Genomic DNA, 21,087 nt, shown 5'->3' on the forward strand with positions numbered 1-21,087 from the left:
AGAGACGGGATAGTCACTACAGTGCCGGGCTCGCCTTTTGAAAACACCATGGGTGGGAGTTTTAACGAGTTTTCCGCTCACGCCTCATTTACATGCACACAATGAGCTGCAAGCTCGGAGACAGAAGCCAGTGGGGTTTGAGAAGACAGTAATTCTTTTGTGTAGGGCAAGGAGGCTAATGCATCACCGTATTCGCTCTACAAAGCAGAAAGTTACACTTTCGCATGAGCAGGCCGTCTCTTGACTTTCAAAAGTTCACAAATATTGGCCTCAGTCAAGTCTGCCAGTAATAAGTGGACTGTGACCAGTCTGCAGTATTCTGCCTTCGCCTGGCATCTTACCCTTTCCCTTCACTTCGATCCTTCTCGGAGTCATACAACAGTGACACAGCCTAGTTGGTTCAACCAGTTTATACCAACCGTAAACCCAAATTAAACTAGTCCCACCAGCCTGCACTTGGCCCATATCCCTTCAAATACTTCTTATCCACGTATTTTCTAAATGTCTTTTAAACATTATAACTCTACCCACATCCTCCACCACTCTGGAAATCATTCCACACAGAAATCACTCTTTAAAAAATGCTCGTCCTGGCTTTTGAAAATCTTCTCTCACTTTAAAAAATGCCCCACCCTAGTGAAAAAACACCTGCCATTTACTTTATCAACTCCCCTCATGATTTTACAAACTTTTATAAGGTCACCCCTCAACCTCCTAAGCTCCAGTAAAAAAGGTCCCAACCTATCCAGCCTCTCCTTATAATTCAAACCCTCCATTCCTGACATCATCCTGGTAAATCTCTTCTGAACCGTCTGCAGCTTAATCCGTCCTATAACAGACAACCATAACTGAACACAGAAGAGACATCACTAACACCTTGTACAACCTCAACCTAACATCCCAACTCCTACCCTCTCCCTTCAACTCAATCTCTCTCCTTGTGGCCTTTTGACCTCTTTTGTTCATTTCATTGGGAACTGCTTGGTGCACCCTGAGAACAGGGATAATTCAAAATCTCTCTGGCTGTTCGTCAAGAATATGGTAAATATTACGTAGAATTTTAAATGTAGTAGTAACACACCGTACCGCAAGAAACTGGTGTGATTTGCATTTCAAATAATGGCAACTTTTAAAAATGTTATAAATTAATTATACATTTACAAAACAATATATGCTTTACCTATATTAATAAAGCCTAGGGGACTGTAATGTTATGATAATCAATTAGTGAGGATGCTACAAAGAGTCAAACAGGTTCAACATAGGGCAGGAATGTGGAGTTGAGCATTATGAGATCAGCTATGATCTCATTGAACAACAGAGCAGGTTTGATGTGCTGAATGGCCTACATCCACTCCTTTATTTTATAATCTAACCTGAATTACCACCTTCAATGATTTGTGCAGTTACACACTGAAGTCCCCACACTGAAGTCCCTCTGCTCCCGTACCTTTTTTGAATTATACTGTTTAATTTACTGTATATTGTATTTCCAGATTGTTTCCTTATAATAGGTGTTGCTTTGGATATTCACATTGGTTCTGTCTTGTCTGCCATTTTGTGGCCTATTGGAATGTTCATTGTTCCAATCCAGCATAGGTTGCTCAGTCCTTTAGCAAACAGTTTTGCTGCTGCCAGCTAATTTCTAGTCTTCTCTCATTTTCACTTGATCCATCTTCTCCTCTTCCAATCCTCAACCTCTTGGTTTCAATTTCTGCAGATATAGCCAATATTTACCATAAATCTACTGATTTCCATGGCTATATTTCCAAATGTATTGCTTCCTTGACAGGGCAGTTAATTTTATTCTCAATGTTTCTCCATCTCTGCACTACCTGATCTGATGATGCAAACTTCTGTATCAGCAATATTATGTATCATTCTTCATTCTCAACTGGGGATGCCCACACAGTTCGCAGGTGAAGCATATCCATATCTTTTCTTGTATATTTCCTCTCATCCCTTTCCCTTTTTATGATACCACCAATAATGATATGGTTCCCCTTTCCCTTAACTTCAATCCCATGGGCTTCCATCAAACACAGCTTCCATTTCCCTCCCCTTCCAGAATTCTGATGAGGCCACTCCTTCTGTAACATCCACTTCTCAACACCCAGCACCCACTTTCTACTTTGCTATCCTGGCACAGGTGATCTAACACCATTTCCACGCAACATCTAAGAATACAGTTAAATATGCCTTGCATGTGAAACTGCAATTCATTTATCCATCAGTTAATTCATCATGCAGTATCTACTGCTAATGATGTGTTCGACTCCAGGTTGGGAGAACAAATGCAGGTTGGTCGATCACTTCGCAGACACCTCTGTCCAGTTTGTACCCATGATCTCCAATTTCCTGACTTTTAGTTCTTTACCTTGCTCCCATACTGCCCTTTTTATTCTTGTCCTGTTGCCACGTGCCAATAATAAAACTGATTTGAAGGAGCTGTAGTCAAATTATTAGATTTTATTATATTTTGATAATTATCCAATTTTGAGGTGTCTGGACTCTGGCATCTGACTCACTTTCCTGGCTCATTTTGCTGACTGAATAAGAAAAGAAGGTTTTTCACCAGAGGAGCATGTGCCTTGCTTTCCTTTCCCCCCTCTGTTTAGATTTTCCTGTTCCTCTGTGACTTAAAGATAAAGAGCGGTACAATTTGACTTGGTAGCTCATTTGTCATTTTGTCAGCAGTTGCTTACTGGGTCTGGAGGCATTTGTGGAAGGAGATCAGAGTTGACATTTTGGGACCTTCTTCCAACTCTTCTGAACCCATGTTCTGGAGAGGGGTCATTGGACCCGGGGCATTGGCTCTGGTTTCACTCCACAGATGCTGTCAGACCTGCTGAGCTTTTGCAGTCGTTCCTGATTTTGGTTTTGTTTTTGTTTCTGACTTCCAGCATTTGCAGTTCTTTCAGTTTCTGTTGTTTCCTCAGTACCAGTTACAGTATGGTTTGGGTCTGTCTTCTGGATAACAGGTAAACATAGTGAAAAAAAGCGCAGCAAGTCAGGCAGCATCTGAAAGCAGGAAAATCGACGTTTCGGGCAAAAGTCCTTCATCAGGAATGAGGGCCATAGTGACTAAGAAAGTGTGAGTCAAGAGGTTCATTCTGTAAATCCATTCATTCCTATTGTTGACTGAATGAGCAGCTAATGGGTCCGGCACTTTGGAATATGGATACCTTAATTGGCTGAAAATGTCACAATGATTGAGGCCTTCAGGTTTTGATCCATGTATTTTGAGCCATGGTGGAGAGCAACAGAATTAGGCCTTTCAGGGATTTGCTTTGAAATTACATTTATCAGTGAGGGGTAAACCAGGAATTGGTCGTCCATTATGACACCAGCAAATTACGCTTCTGGTTGGCTTTGAACCAGGGTGCTTTCACACGTAAAGCAAATGTGGTAACTACTACATGATAGAAATGAAATAGGAAACACCAGGTACATTCTTCCAAAGGATGATGAACTGTGCAGTACACTCTGCTGATCTCCAGAACGAGGGCAGAGAGAAATTCTCTTCCATCTTCCAAGATGGTGGTGCTGGCACGGTAGGGGGTTTAGGACTCCTGAGTCTGGATGCTCCAGGTTGGCCGCAGCCTTCTCTTTCTCTCCTCCTTTTCCATCTTTTGCTTTCACCTTCTGACATCGTGAAGAAGCCTGAGCAGTGTTGACGCCCGGATTGAAGATTCCTGCCTTTGGTAGGCCCAGAGCCTGGACTCAGGAAGTCGCTGGACTGTTGGCTGCGTCAGAGCTTGGTGCCCGGTACAGTCTGGAGGGGAGGTCTGGTATGATCTGCTTTAAGGACTGTAATGCTGAACTTTTTATTTCTTTATTTTTGTAATTTATTCCTAAGATCCTCTAACTATGTCACTTTGTATCTCAAATCCATAAGTGGCCCACTGTGGGGACAGATGGGTTGTTGGCTGTGGTGACAGATGGGTTGTTGGCTGTGGTGGTGCTCGATGCTTGATGGGTTGTTGTCTGCAGTGGAGCTTGGTGCCCGGAACGGAGTTGTGTGCATTGTGTAGTGTAAGGTTGAGTTTCGTGTGGTCTAGAGGCAAAGTCTGGCGCAGAGGTGAGGTGGTGGCACGGACTGGAGGGGAAACCTGGCACAAACTGCTTGAAGAATGTGAGAACTGCAGATGCTGGAGATCAGAGCTGAAAAATGTGTTGCTGGAAAAGCGCAGCAGGTCAGGCAGCATTCAAGGAGCAGGAGAATCGATGTTTCGGGCATAAGCCCGTCGATTCTCCTGCTCCTTGGATGCTGCCTGACCTGCTCTGCTTTTCCAGCAACACATTTTTCAGCCACAAACTGCTTGAAGGATTGTACTGCTGAACTTTTTATTACTTTTCCCTGCACCCATGTGACAATAAACCTAATTTAATTAAATGTGTTCTGAGAGAGATACATCTTGGAATATCAGTGGATTGTTTGTAATAGTTGGGTGTACACTTTCATTTGAGCAATCTTTGACCTTGTCTGTCTCATTGAACCACCCTTTCCTGAAGAAGGGCTTATGCACGAAACGTCGATTCTCCTGTTCCCTGGATGCTGCCTGACCTGCTGCGCTTTTCCAGCAACACATTTCCAGCTCATTGAACCACATCACCTTAGGAGAGTCATCCAAGGTAACACTCATTAGCTAACTGTTCACATTCATTGGATGGTATTGGCAGCATTTTAGAAGCACTCAGAATTGATTTGGCAAGAGTAGCATTTTGAAAGAAGGACAAAGACCTTAAATATATCCCTATTTCTCTCTATATGTCCTTCCAGATCTGTTGAAAAATTAAGGGTATTGTTTTTATTTTCAATTTCCAGCATCCACAGCATTTTGCTTTTGTGCCTGAAATATTGATGGTGTTCTGAAAGGAGTACATATTCTCAATTGTGGATGATTTGATCCTCAACAAAAAATGATTTTTTTTTGTAACTAGTGCTGGAGGAAAATATTTCATCTGCTCCATTTGCTTTTACATTTTTTTTCCAGTTTAAGTAAGATCATTGTCAGATTAGATTGCATTGCATCATGCTGTGACAGGAAAATAGGGTCAGGTTGTAGGGTGGGAACACACAGCTGCAATCTGCTCAGTAAGTCCACAATTTAAATGACCCTCAAGCAGTAGGGATTGCCTCTTTTACATTTTTTTTAATTGGCTGATTGTTAGTGCCATAATTACAGTATTATTCTACTAGGAGCAATGCCAATCATGGAAGACTGCAGCTCCAGAGGAAACGGCTTGTCTTTAGTGTCCATTTTAAAAATGAAAAGGATATAAATTACAGTTGGCAATCTCAATTTAAATGGGTTAATAATTTCAATTGATGGGAGAAATTTGTTAGAAGTAAGCATTCATACTGTAACAAAGAAACAATGATGATCCTTAACAGGAATATTAAATCTGCTATGTGCAAAAGTTTTGTCATGCTTGCACATTTAACAAGAGCTGAAATGCAATTTGGGAGAACACAAAGACCATCTGAGATTGTGTGCAGTACAATATCTATGCAAGTTTGTCATTTGTTGGCTGTGGTAAAACTATATTTGTGCAGAGCACATTTTTATTAATGGACAGCAATAAATAATATGCTAGCAATTCAAATTTGTCGGAGAAAGTGAGGACTGCAGATGCTGAAAATCAAAGTCGAAGAGTGTGGTGCTGGAAAAGCACAGGCGGGTAAACAGCATCCGAGGAGCAGGAGAGTCGACATTTTAAGCGTACGTTCTTCATTGGGAATCAACTTCCTGATGAACAGCTTATGCTCAAAATGTCGACTCTCTGCTCCTCAGATGCTGCCTGACCGGCTCTGCTTCGCCAGTTCAAACACTTAGAAAGATATGGATATCTAATGATGTGCCAGACCTTAGGATCCCCACAAAGGGTTGACCATCTTAATTTTAAAAATGCAGTACAGATTCATACTGAATTCTGAGGGCTTGATCGAAACTGATTTGGCAGTATGACCAAGTACAGTGTTTGCTGATAGGAATTCTAAGATCTTTTGCTATGGATTCAACTTGATTTTTGTTGAAATATTCTGTGTTAATAACATGATTGAGGGAATTTGGCTGGGAGGATTCTTTGAACCAGACAATGTGAGGGAATTGAACTTCCACCTCCTCATGCTGTGCAATTCTGGAGCTTCAGTAACAATTACATCATCAGCAATCGTTTTTGAAATGAAAATGTTCAAAAACAGGATATGCAATTATAATTGTATGTTTTTACATTTTCCCAAAGTGAATATTGATGAGATGCCTTTAATAATTGCAGCAGAGATTTCTTTGGGGAGTAAAATCTCTGGTAAATAAAACAGTTTTTGTTAATCAGATCTTATTCAAGTTTATTTCATTTTGTTGAGAGAAAGCTGATTTTACTTGTGATTATATATGAGTTATAGTCTTGTGAAATGCCAGTTCATAAGTCTATCAGAAAGAGGCTGATGACAGCTCATCTACAGTCCATTAGCAGAATGACAAGAACGTTATCAGAACCAAAAAACTGTTGAAAATTTCTCCAGGTGCTTCAGAGTTCGTGACAACAGAATGATAATGCAACTGCTCGGTACTGGAAGAGCTAAGAAGGTAATTGAAAAATACATAGGAGCATTATTAGAATTGGTGCTTAAAATAATGGATCAGTTCAGAACAGCAATCTACAATGCCAATAGAATACAGCAATGTACAATGGAAAACAGTGGAATACAAGTCAGAGGACATCCTGATCAAACTGTATGCTGCAGTGATCAGAGGTACCTGGTTATTCTGTACAATGCTTGTTATGAAATTCCCTTGGGTGTGGAAAATTTCCAAGAAAGTCCATTGAAGTTGAAGAATTCAGAGATATTGGGCTCTTGAAAGCTTCATAGTTATCCAGGAAAGGTTAAAGGATTAAAATCTGATATCGCTGACCCAACAACCCTCACACATCCCAGCCCATTCTGACCTGATCCTGTTGGACCTTGCACACCTACCCACCACCAACCCCCCCCCCCTCCCCCCTCAAACCCGGCCCTCCCCAAAAGCTCTGGTCTGACTTGACTCAGGCCTGATGGAATCAATATCCTCTCATTCCAACAGTACCTATTCACCCACTTACCTGGCATCCCACCTATGTTCCTAAGCTGGCATACTATCTCCTCACTTACTTTACACACTTAGCTTTCCTCATTCATTGTAAAAGTGCCTTCAGGTCATTTAAATCCAGAAATATAGCAGGAAGTGGAATAGGAAAAGCATGTGTCTAGGCCTGCAACTTCAAGTATATTTCTCTTTGGTTGTCTTTGATGAAGGTATTTGGGAACAGGCTTCAATTGGAATCACAGAATCCCTTCAGTGCGAAAGAGGCCACTTGGCCCATTTAGTCCATACTGACCCTGAATCCCACATAGATCTAGTTCCTCCACTCTCTTCCTGTAACCTTGCCTTTCTCATGGCTAATCCAACAAATGTGCACACCTTTGGACTGTAGGAGGAAACCAGAGCACCTGGAGGGGACCCACACAGACACTGGAAGAATGTGCAAACTCCACACAGTCCCCCGAGGCTGGAATCGAGCCTGGCCACTGATGCTGAAAGGCAGCAGCGTGAATCACTGAGCCACGTAACCTTGGTCAGAAAAATCACCAACCAATAAGCAGGTAATTTTTTCCATCAGTCAAATCAGTCCTGACACTAATTGAAGTAACTAGACCTATGACTCATGATTGAGCAATCTACTATTAGAAGTATGTGAAATTATGTATTTAATTAAATTAAGATTAAGTATGCAAAAAGTAAACTGATATCTTACTTAAGAATGTGAGAATAAAGCACGGGATCACCGATTTAAATGTATAATTTTTGACTTGATATCACACGTGCCTTTGTCATGCTTAACATTAACAGGTAAAGTAAACTTTAAGTTGAATAGTAGAAGTGAAATGATTTGAATAATTTAAGAACCAGCAGATGCTACAATGAGCCTTGCCAACTGGAACAACCTCCCTCATATGCTGTTATCTTGTGATAAGCTGTTATTTTTTCTGGATGTCAACTGTTTGAGTTCTCAGCTTGCGTGTAATTGTCAGTAATGCAGCTTTCCTTTTGCTCTGGTCCTTCCCAGCCATAAGAAAAGTCAGACAGTTGAAAATGAGGTCACAATTTATTCAAACAGTTGCATGTATGCAACTGTTCAAGATGTCACTACTGTGGAATCTGGCCTACAGTAAGATACAACAGCAATAGAAGTGTGCAGTGATCCAAACCATAAGCATCACTAAGTGTTTAGTCACTATAGCATTTTGGCCAATCCATCAAGAGGTGGACTTCAAGAGGCACAGGAAAGAATCTACTTTCAGTTTATTTTACTTCTTCACCCTCTGAGCTGACTAAGCCATAACTTGCAAAACGTCTCCTCTAATGAAAGTCAAATTTTGACTTTATTATTTGTTTTGTTGTTACAGAGTGAGTCCACACCTGCTATTGAGCAGTAAATAGGCTTACACAGCTGGACTGAGTAAGGATAGAATTGAACTGAACCAAATAGACATTTTATAATGATTAATCACAGTCGATTATGGTTACTATTACTGAGAATCACCATTCTCTGTGAATAATTCATCAGCCAGAATTAGTGAGTTACGGACTTTCCTCATATGATGCAGTTTCTTGTTAATGATATAAGTTCAATTCAAGCAAGAGCTCTTTAGTATTTCTTGTTTAAATTCATATCTGATTAACTCAAAGCAGTTTATGTAAAACTAATCCTCAATGCTTATGTGAGGTGATTAAGTTGGGGGAAGGTCGTATAACAATTTTTAGATCCTCAAATCATCACTTTTCTTAACTCAAAAAACGAGATGTGCAGTGAGCTGTCAGATAATGCACAGTTGTTTGACTTCAGATTCCTTACAGATATAATGTCATAACTAAATGAGCAGAACTGTAAACTGCAGGAATAGGACATAGACTTGCCACATTTGAATGCTGCCACAGCACTAATCATCTTGAAACTGGGTCTGCGGTCAGGAATTAGGCGTGATGGAACAAATTGTCATGTGTATCTCAAATCCATTCTGTCAAGTAGACATTGGTGGGTTGGAGACCAAATTCCTTCAGGTCTTTGATTTACAAAGCAGTGGGCTTGATAACAGACAATGAAGAATGGTACTGAGCTGAAAGTCAGACCAAGGGTCTATGATTTCTATGGACATGTAAACAGAGAAAATACTTACTCCTATCATCCTGTTCTTTTAAAGTGAAAGCTTACTTTGACTCCACAGACCTCAGTCAGGCGGCATCCTCCCAAAATATAGTTAATCAAGCCCAAGTATTGCACCCTCCTCACAGATACCTAATTGATGGGCTGTATATGATAAGCAGTCACAAACTACAACCCAGATTTCAAAGCACTAGCAGATAAGGTGTTGTCACAAGTGTCACTTTGAGACTTGTTTCGAGGAAGAAAATAAGTACTTTTCTATGCTTTGTTTTAGAATTATTACAATATTAAAAGTTAACTGTTTATTCATTATTTTCTTTTGGATAGATCTCAGGTTGTGCTTCAAAAATTCAAAATTCAATTTAATTCAAAAGGTGATCTAATAGAGCCGTAGAGATGCACAGCATGGAAACAGACCCTTCAGTCCAACTCATCCATGCTGACCACATATCGTAAACTAATCCAGTCGCATTTGCCAGCAGTTGGCCCATATCCATCGAAACCCTTCCTATTCATATACCCATCCAGATGCCCTTTAAATGTTGGAATTATACTAGCCTTCACCACTTCCTCTGGCAGCTCATTCCTTACACGCACCACCCTCTGCATGAAAGAGTTGCCCCTTAGGTCTATTTTAAATTTTACCCCTCTCACCTTAAACCTATGCCCTCTAGTTCTGGAACCCCCATCCTAGGGAAAAGACATTGTCTATTAATCCTATCCATGCCCCTCATGATTTTATAAACCTTTATAACGTCACCCCTCAGCCTCTGATACTCCAGGAAAAAGAGCCCCATCCTGTTCAGCCTCTCCCTATCGCTCAAATCCTCCAACCCTGGCAACATCCTTGTAAATCTTTTCTGAACCCTTTCAAGTTTCACAACATCTTTCCAATAGGAGGGAGACCAGCATTGCATGCAATATTCCAAAAGTGGCCTAACCAATGTCCTGTATAGCCGCAACTCCTATACTTAATACTCTGACCAACAAAGGAAAGCATACCAAATGCCTTCTTCACTATTCTATCTATCTGCAACTCCATTTTCAAAGAACTATGAACCTACACTCCAAGGTCTCTTTGTTCAGCAACATTCCCCAGGACCTCACCATAATGCTTAAAAATGTCAGAGACCACAGGCTTGCAGGAACTGATGAGGGAAAATAAACAGGACTTTTCTCAGGCTAAAGGTTTTCCTTCATTGCAAAAAGAAGAATGGCTCTTTCCTTGCTGGAGGTCTGATGTTTTTTGCCCAAACCTTCACACCCAAACGTTGTTCAGCTAGCCGGGAGCCAATCATGTAGTTGTGGCAGGCAGGGCTTTGCCATCAACAACTGGTCACCATTCCCCAGACAAATCAGCTACTTGTTGCTAGACAAAGTTTCCATTTGTACACACCTCTTGGCTCTAGTTTATCTGCAACTAGACTTCCCCCACTGCTTCAATAAGCCACAAAGTAAACAGCCCTTACAAAGACTGACAGGTGACCTGCTTTTAAAAAAGTGCTGTAAAAGTTCGAAAAGAGCCATTTTCCTATTTCAGTTCACAATCAAATATACAGACAAATAAAAAGAAATGGTCTTTACAAGCATAAATAACGCCAAAATTCCAAACAGTCATATTCAATATCTTGCTGTAATTATTGCACAACATCCAGTGATGAACTTGTCAAGCTAAAAAAAAGGCCTCATTCTTGATGAAGGGCTTATGCCCAAAACATCAATTCTCCTGCTCCTCAAATGCTGTCTGATCTGCTGTGCTTTCTGAGCAACACACTGTAGACTCTGATCTCCAGCATCTGCAGTCCTCACTTTCTCCTCCCTGATAGAGTATATGTAATAACATGCTGTCTGCTGCAGGATATACTTTATCCGCTGAAGCTGTATGGTAAAGTTTTTTATGGATGCACAGTTTGGACATATTATTGTAATCCCCTCAGATATTTGTACTGACAAAAAAAAAGTTCAACAAACAGTCTTTCAAAGACATTAGCATTACGAATTTAGCAATGTGCACTGTCTATGTAATGGACCCGAACATGATCCAAAACAGTTGCATTTATCTTTTGACAAGGGGAATGGAAAATCAATGTATTATTCAATAGTGTCGTAGCTCTGATATATGTCTCTTTCGTAGAGCTGTGGAAAGTACTTTAACTTTTGCCATGTACTCTGAAGTATTACTCATTCGGAGTTATTACATTCTCATGCTTAGGTTTTATTTGAAATGGGCATCTGCATGCGAAAGAATGCTTTTTAAAGAAAATAAAATCACTTGCTCAACTGCCTTAATGTTACCAGTTCCTTTTAAAAGGAAGAAAAAGTCTGAAATCTTTTATATTTGGATGGGGAATATATCCTTCATCACTAGCACAGAGATTTAAATCCAACTTGGAGTGACAAGGTGACAACAACTTGTACATAAATTGCATTTTTAACGTCTTAAATCATCCAAGGTGCTTTCCAGGAGCATTGCAAAGCAATGTTTGACATTTAGTAATTTAATGTGACATGAAGAAGTAGGTTTTAAACAGTTTTAAAGGAGAACATGAGAGACAGAGGGGCATAGTGATTTATGAAACAAAATCCCAGAAGTTGAGGCCTCAAAACCGAAAGCAGAAATGAAGATGATGAAGGAAATAATCTGAGTATCCCCAAAAGAGGAGATATTTTAGGGGGATATAGGGCTTGAGGTGGTTACAATGATAAGGCTAAGGAAAGCCATGGAGGAACTGAAAACAAGCAGGAGAGTATCAAAGTCAAGGGTTTGCTCAAATGAAAACCAATATAGGTCAGCAATACAGGGGTGGTGAGTAGCAGAAATTTGGAAAATCTAACGTATGCAAAGGGTGGAATTTGGGATGTATTGTAATAGTCTAATGGAGAGGAAACAAAGGTTTGAATGACACTTTTAGCATCACTTAAGCTGAGGCAGAGCAGACACAGACATTCTGATGTAAGGTATGGGACTCATATATATTTTAATATCACTTATTTTGGATGCTTGGATTTTGAACTAGTAGGATATGAATTTTGTGTCTGAGTGAAGGAGATTAATGGTTAACTTATGGTATTTATATAGCCATGGTGAGTTCTTTAAAAACGCATTATTAGAGAAAGACTTCCTGGTAATTAAGTGGTATTGCTTCAACTGGAAGAATTTATGAACGGACAAATTAAACAATTTTGCATTGGGCTTTTTAAGTTAGAAAATCAGAAATTGTTTTTTGTTTTACTTTTGGTTATAGAAAATACCCATAGTTTGGAAAAAAAGCTTTTGGATTTAAGTTTGGCAGTTGTGCCAAAGGAGCAAATAGTTGCTCCTAAAGATGGGAGATAGTTTAGAACTGTAAGGAATTAGAGTACCTCAGTGTAAGGTATTTAGATTTAATGTTCTGGATTAGAAGTATTTGGTTAAAATCCTGAAGGAGTTATTTGAAGATAAGAAAATCTAAGCTAGTTATACAAAGGCTCCTGGAAGAAGTTATCAGATTCTCAAGAGGGGGATCTGAAGCTAAAGTTAAACTAAACCCTATAACTGTAAAAGAGAAGGGAATTTTCTCTGGTGTTTTCATATAGTAATGGGATACTGATTCCTTTCCAAGATGGCGAAGGAGTAGGTCACTTTTCTCTTCTATCTTCTTGGAAAAGATGTCCTGACCTCCTAGCCTCAGCGCAGATCCAGCGAGGCATCTTCTTGGCCTGGCGTGACAGTCACTCAGCCTGGTATGGACATCTGAGGTGATTCCAGAGTGGTCTCCTGGCCTTGAGAGCCTCAAAGTGAAGCACAGTGCAATCTAGAGTCAAGGCCTGGCACAGGCTGAAGGTTAGGTGCCAGCATGGATTGTGTTGGAAGGACTGTTGTTCTGAATGTTTTATTTCTCTAATTTCTAATTTATTCCTACAATCTGTATTGTTGGACTTTTATTTCTTTAGTTTTCTTTCTTTTCCCCTAAGAACTTGTACTGAAGAATCTGTACCTAGATACCTGTACCTAAGATGATGCCATAAGTGGTAACTTATAAATGTTTCACTGTACTCATTTGAGTACAAGTGACAATAAAGCTAATTCAGTTCATTCATACTGGATTAATGGGATAGTATATTTCAAAATTTTTTAAAGTGTTAACTATACGCATATAAATATACAAAATTGAATCTATTTTATCTCATTGCTTTTGCATTATAAACTTTTGTTTTATTGTTAAAACTAAATCTATAGCATTGTGTGCTTGTGCTTCAAGTGAAAACCACCTCATTAAAACAGAAAAATATGATCAACCAATTCAGTCTGGGATCTGACTTATCCAGTAACAACATCAGCTGCGATCATAACAAAGTGGAAATAGAAGGTTTTATTGACAACTCAGATATATAATTGAAAACTCTGCTTGGGGTCAAATACAACACTAAGTGAATGATTCAGCTCCAACTATTGCCAGGGAGGAAGGTGGTATTGGTAGTTTGAGATTCGAGTTTGTGGTGGGCATGAAGTCAATAACTTCAGTCTTGACAAATTTCTAGTTGGATCTCATCCCTCTCCTTGGCAGACACCAGTGGACAGTGGCGTGTAGTTTGTCTTGTACCACTTCAAAAATGTATCTAGTAGCATATTGGCTCAGTATCTATTTTTGACAATGCTTCTATGAAACACTGAGGCATTTTTCTCGGTGTAAGATACTATTTAAACACAAGTTGTAGGTGCATCGTAACTAGACAAAGTTACAAGAGTTTTTATGGTTTCAACTCAGTTCTTAGCAGGGATGCATCTGGAACCACTGTCCTAAATTTTCCTGAATGCCAAACTTGTTTAGAAATACTCGAGTGATAACCTTTATGGTAAATGGATAAATAAATAACACCAAAGTACTAGGAAATGCTTTTTTCTGACACTGGGATTAAAATGCATTATCAGAGGAAGTGCTGGAGGAATTTCATTTTACAATTAATCATACTAAACCTGACCTGGGAATTCACTAAAAGAATAATTTTAAAAAAAGGCTTTCTGAAACAAGAACTAATAGTTTTGAGCTGAATAAGAACAACAAACTACAAACAAAATGAAGGGTGAATTCAAACAAAAATGTTTCATCAACATCTAGCATTATTAAATGTCTCAATTTCTGCAAAATTGCTACACAATAGTCAGAAACAATAAAACCTGTGTGTGAAAAGCTGACTTTTATCAACTGGAATAACAATAACATTCAGCAGTGTTTTCTGTGTTAAGTTTTTAACACCATCCTGCATTAAATATTAACTCCAATGTACATAGTTGAAGTTCCATTCTTCCTACACATTCTGCATAGACAGCATTTTATCATAGAAATCATGACCAAATCTGATCTTTTTTCTCATGAATTTGAATTAGATTTTAGTGTCAGGTGTACTTAAGTATATGAATACATGAGTACAGTAAAAAGTGTACAAAAGCACCGTTCTCCGGCATCATCTTGGTTAAAAAAACCAGAATGAAAAAAAAAACAAAATAAAAACTTAAAGAGCCAAAAGGTAAGAAAGTATCCAGATCTTAAAGTCTAAAACCTTATTTCCATAGAGGTTTTTGGAACACTCAGCTACTGATGCAGGCGTTGGGCCTAGCCACAGCCTGGAGCCTAGCTCAACTTGGGAGTCTCCCATCGATCACTGGGAATGACTAGACAGTAAAAGTAGTGAGGAAACTTCCAAAACTTGGAGCAGTGAGATCAACTTTAGCACCTGACTCCAGCAAAACCAATGAAGTAGAACCTTGGGGTTTCTGAAATGCATGACACTGATGCTGAATTTATGAACTGGGCACTGAGGAGCCTGATATTTCCATTCTTTAAAACTGTCAGAAGTCTCTAAATAACTTGCTAGCAAATTAGATTATATTGCTGTACAACTTGTAGATTGATTTTACAAATATCATCACATTCCTATGTTGGTTTTTAACCTAAATCAAAAGCTCCTTGGAAAAGTAGCTTCAATAATTAGAGTTAAGTCATTTACTAGTATCAAGCGGAGTAAATACATATTTTATTCCTAAATTTTAAAATACATACTTTATTAAATGGAGACTTGTACTTACATTCAGGAACATTTCATGAGGGGCAGGCAATGGAGTAGTGGTAATGTTACTGGAGCAGTAATCCATAGACTCAGGCTAATGCTCTGAGGCCATGAGTTCAAATTCCACCACTGCAGCTGTTGGAATTTAAATGCATGTAATAAATCTGGAATTGTAAAACTGGTCTCAGTAATGGTGACCATGGAACCATTGTTGTTAACAAAAACACATCCGGTTCACTTCTGTCCTTCAGGGAAGGAAATGTGTCACCCTTAAACAGTCTGGTGACTCCAGACACATAGCAATGTTGTGAACGCTTTAACTACCCCCTAAAATGGCCAAGAAGCCACTCAATTCAAAGGTAATTAGGAATAGGAAAAAATTCTGATCTTGTCAGTGACATTCCATGAAATATAAAAAAGAATATGAACATCAAGCTGAAACAATGTTTGGCTTCAAAATTAGAGTGGTGCTGGAAAAGCATAGCAGGTCATGCAGCATCCGAGGAGCAGGAGAATTGACGTTTTGGGCAAATGCCCTTCATCAGGAATTCTGATAAAGGGCTTTTGCCCAAAATGTCAATTTCCTGCTCCTCGGATGCTGCTTGACCTGCTGTGCTTTTCCAGCACCACTCTAATCTTGACTCTAATCTCCAGCATCTGCAGTACCCACTTCCGCCAATGCTTGGCTTCAGCCAAGTTGACTGATTGCACTAACTGTCTCAATTCCTAAATAAAGAATGGCTATGAGAGTGACATACCAGAGGATACATAGTAACCATGGTCATTAGACTGACTGATACATTGCCACACAAAGTATCTAGCTTTCTTAAATGATTAAAAGCTAATGGACTTCTACAAATTGATCCACTGAGAGCAACTGCTATATCCAACTCCGGAAAGAAAGAAAATTCATAACCGAACTACAGTGCTCTTTCCTGGAAAGTGCTACTTGTGGATGCTAGCTCAAGTTAGGATCAGACTTTGTTATTTACTTATGTCCATTTTAGAATTGGTTGCCAACAGTCACCTTGGACATCAGGACATATACTTGCTGCATAAGTTAGCAATTTAAGTCAACACACTCTGAACTATATAGGATTAATTGTGACATTACTTAGTCAAAGTGATGCCAACAGCATGGGTTCAATTCTCGCACTGGCTGAGGTTTCTATGAAGGACTCTCCTTCTCAATGTCTCTCTTCACCCGAGGTGCGGTGACCCTCTGGTTAAATCAGCACCAATCATCTCTCTCTCATGAGAGAGCAAACATATGATCTGGTTAGACCTTTGCAACTTTATCTTTATAGAGTCATAGTCATAGAGCCGACCATGCCGACCAGATATCCCAACCCAATCTAGTCCCACCTGCCAGCACCTGGCCCATATCCCTCCAAACCCTTCTTATTCATATACATTTAATAGTGTTTCTAATATAGGGCAACATACTCAATTGGTAAGACATAACTTGAGTTGCTGAGGAACTAGCAGTAAAACTGTGAGGCCTTGTTTAAATTTTAATCCAAGCAGCTTGATGCTTAATGGTCGGCACAGGGTCCTGCAAATGACTGTCATCTATTTTGTTGAATAGAAATAGGCACAATGAAGCTAATTGTTTCATATTGCTACTATTGCCAGCAAGTGGTATACACCAATACCAAAATGCTGCTGTCAAGCTAAATTAACTTTCTGCTTATCACCCAAATGAGTAATGTGTTATATGAATTTCAGTGCAAGTGTGATGTCAGGTATATAGGTCAAATGTTGCAATGACTGACTGATCATATCAAATAGCACTAGCAAGGTACTGACCATACCAAACCAGTCTGCATTTGCAAACTTACAACACAGTGTCCAACATTTGATAGTTATTCCTGAGCATCGAACCACAAATTCATTGAATCTGGCCAGTGTGAAAGCATGCCATTCAGCCCATTGAGTCTGTAGTGGAAGGGGAAACCAAAACTAATGCTTCTCAAGGCAGAGCTGACACTTACAAATGCACATTGTTAAAAGTATTGTTCCTTAGGCATCAAGCTACACAGGCTACCCATCCTTAGCCTCATCCCATCTTACAACTCTGTGTACGGGAGTGCAACTCTTTTTCCCAGTGCCCAATGTAGCCTACAGCCTAACCATGCCAGCTACTGCACTACATTGTATCCCTTATTGACGGCAGGGAGATTGTGACTATAAATTCACCTAGTTTCCACAATTACCCGTGTCCTTAAATGCATACTTTGCTTCCTCACTTCACAATTATTCTCCTCTCTATAATCTAGAAAACTGCCTCCAAACTCTAGAATTGAGTTCCTACATTTCCCCTACCACAGCAGTCATCCCTGATGACTCCCCTTTGACTTTGACCGTGGTTATGCCACTTGAAAAACATGGATAGACAGCCCTGTCTGGTGATTGATCAGGCCACTGACTGATCTCTGTGTAGCTTGCAGACTGACAACATGAATCCTCAGACTAGTAACACTAAACCTGCAAGACTAGCTATGCCTCATTCCCCAGATAAGAGGTGCGAACCCTATAACCATCCCAAGCAACCATGTGACCAAGCTTAAGCTGCTGGACTGATTTCAGATATTGCCCTTAATCTATTATGCTGCGACACTCTGACTGAAGACCACTCCTATTAGATTTGGAGACATGGCCACTTGGTTGACATTAATAAAGTCATAGAGTAATAGAGATGTACAGCATGGAAACAGACCCTTCGGTCCAACCTGTCCAAGCCGAACAGTTATCCCAACTCAATCTAGTCCCACCTGCCAGCACCCAGTCCATATCCCTCCAAACTCTTCCTATTCATATGCCCATCCAAATGCCTTTTAAATGTTGCAATTGTACCAGCCTCCACCACTTCCCCTGGCAGCTCATTCGACACACATACCACCCTCTGTATGAAAATGTTGCCCCTTAGGTCTCTTTTATATCTTATCCCTCTCACCCTAAACTTATACCCTCTAGTTCTGGAAACCCCAACTCCAGGGAAAAGTCTTTGTCTATTTATCCTATCCATACCCCACATAATTTTGTAAACCTCTATAACGCCACCCCTCAGCCTCTGACGCTCCCAGGAAAACAGCCCCAGCCAGTTCAGCCTCACCCTACAGCTCAAATCCTCCAACCCTGGCAACATCCTTGTAAATATTTTCTGAACCCTTTCAAGTTTCACAACATTGGGGCAGCATGGTGGCTCAGTGGTTAGCACTGTTGCCTCACAGCACCAGGAACCTGGTTTCAATTCCAATCTCGGGCGACTGTCTGTGTGGAGTTTGTACATTCTCCCTGTGTCTGCGTGGGTTTACTCCGGGTACTCCGTTTTCCTCCCACAATCCCACAGATGTGCGGGTTAGGTGAATTTGCTATGCTAAATTGCCCTTAGTGTTAGATGCATTAGTCAGGGGTATATGTAGGGGAATGGGTCTGGGGGGTTACTCTTCAGAGGGTCGGTGTGGACTTGTTGGGCCGAAGGGCCTGTTCAATACTGTAGGGAATCTAATCTAATCAAATCTAATCTTTCTGATAGGAAGGATACCAGAACTGTACGCAATATTCCAACAGTACCCTAACCAAAGTCCTGTACAGCCACAACATGACCTCCCAACTCCTATACTCAATACTCTGACCAACTCTTATGCTCGCATTCAAATCATTTATGTAAATGACAAAAAGTAGAGTAACCAGCACCGATCCTTGTGGCACTCCACTGGTCACAAGCCTCCAGTCTGAAAAACAACTCTCCACCACCACCCTTTGAGCCAGTTCTGTATCCAAATGGCTAGTTCTCCCTGTATTCTGTGAGATCTGACCTTATTAACCAGTCTCCCATGGGGAACCTTGTTGAATGCCTGACTGAAGTCCATATAGGTCACATCTACCGCTCTGCCCACATCAATCCTCTTTGTTACTTCATCAAAAAACTCAATCAAGTTTATGAGACATGATTTCAGATGCACAAAGCTATGTTGACTCTTCCGAATCAGTCCTTGCCTTTCCAAATACATGTACATCCTGTCCCTCAGGATTCCCTCCAACAACTTGCTCACCATCAACGTCAGGCTCACTGGTCTATAGTTCCCTGGCTTGACTTACCACCTTTCTTAAACAGTGGCACCACGTTTGCCAACCTCCAGTTTTCCGGCACCTCACCTGTGACTATCGATGATACAAATATCTCAGCAAGAGGCCCAGCAATCACTTCTCTAGCTTCCCACAGAGTTTTCGGGTACACCTGATCAGGTCCTGGGGATTTATCCACCTTTATGCGTTTCAAGCCATCCAGCACATCCTCCTCTATAATATGCAAATTTTGCAATGTGTCACCATCTATTTCCCTACACTCTATATCTTCCATATCCTTTTCCACAGTAAATACTGATGCAAAATACTCATTTAGTATCTCCCCCATTTTCTGTGGCTCCACACAAAGGCCGCCTTGCTGATCTTTGACGGGACCTATTCTCTCCCCAGTTTCCCTTTTGTCCTTAATGTATTTCTAAAATCCCTTCGGATTCTCCTTTAATTTTATTTGCCAAAGCTATCTCATGTCCCCCTTTTGCCCTCCTGATTTCCCTCTTAAGTATACTCCTACTTCCTTTGTACTCTTCTAAGGATTCACTCGATCTATTCTGTCTATACCTTACATATGCTTCCTTCTTTTTCTGAACCAAACCCTCAATTTCTTTAGTCATCCAGCATTCCCTATACCTACCAGCCTTCCCTTTCACCCTGACAGGAATATACTTTCTCTGGATTCTCATTTTCTCATTTCTGAAGGCTTCCCATTTTCCAGCATTCCTTTTACCTGCAAACATCTACCCCAATCAGCTTTTGAAAATTCTTGCCTAATACGACCAAAATTGTCCTTTCTCCAATTTAGAACTTCAACTTTTAAATCTGGTCTATGCTCTTCCATCAGTACTTTAAATCTATAGAATTATGGTTGCTGGCCCCAAAGTGCTCCCCCACTGACACCTCAGTCACCTGCCCTCCTTATTTCCCAAGAGCAGATTATGTTTTGCATCTTCTCTCATAGGTACATCCACATACTGAATCAGAAAATTTTCTTGTACATATTTAACAAATTCCTCTCCCTTAACACTATGGCAGTCCCAGTCGATGTTTGGAAAGTTAAAATCCCCTACATTAACCACCCTATTATTCTTACAGATAGCTGAGATCTCCTTACAAGTTTGTTTCTCAATTTTCCTCTGACTGTTAGGGGGTCTATAATACAATCCCAATAAGGTGATCATCCCTTTCTTATTTCTCAGTTCCACCCAAATAATATCCCTGGATGTATTTCCAGGAATATCCTCCCTGTAATGCTATCCCTTATCAAAAATGCCACTCCCCCTCCTCTCTTGCCTCCCTTTCTATCCTTCCTGAAGCATTTGTATCCAGGAACATTAAGCTGCCAGTCCTGCCCATTCCTGAGCCATGTTTCCGTAACTGCTATGATACCTCAGCTCCATATTCCCTGAGTTCATCTGCCTTCCCTGTTAGGCCCCTTGCAGTTTAATTTATTAGTCCTACTTTGTCCCTGCCTACCCTGACTGTTTGACCAGTCTCAGATTGATGTCTTTCCTCACTATCTCCCTAGGTGCCCCTCCAACCTTACTAGTTTAAATCCTCCCAAGCGGTTCTATCAAAATTTCCCTGCCAGTATATTAGCCCCTTTCCAATTTAGGTGCAATCCGTCCTTCTTGTACAGGCCACTTCTACCCCAAAAGAGATTCCAATGATCCAAAAAATGTGAATCCTTCTCCCATACACCAGCTCCTCAGCCATGCATTCATCTGCTCTATTCTCCTATTC

The 21,087-nt window shown here is 40.4% G+C and overlaps 1 protein-coding gene across 7 annotated transcripts in view; it reads right to left on the reverse strand.

Moving 5' to 3' along the window:
• The window catches only part of LOC122559079 (FERM domain-containing protein 4B-like), a 367,108-nt gene that overhangs the window by 106,068 nt on the left and 239,953 nt on the right, over positions 1-21,087 (reverse strand). The gene's annotated exons all lie outside the window — the stretch shown is intronic.

This window comes from Chiloscyllium plagiosum, chromosome 18 (genome assembly GCF_004010195.1).
Source record: "Chiloscyllium plagiosum isolate BGI_BamShark_2017 chromosome 18, ASM401019v2, whole genome shotgun sequence".
Taxonomy (NCBI): domain Eukaryota; kingdom Metazoa; phylum Chordata; class Chondrichthyes; order Orectolobiformes; family Hemiscylliidae; genus Chiloscyllium; species Chiloscyllium plagiosum.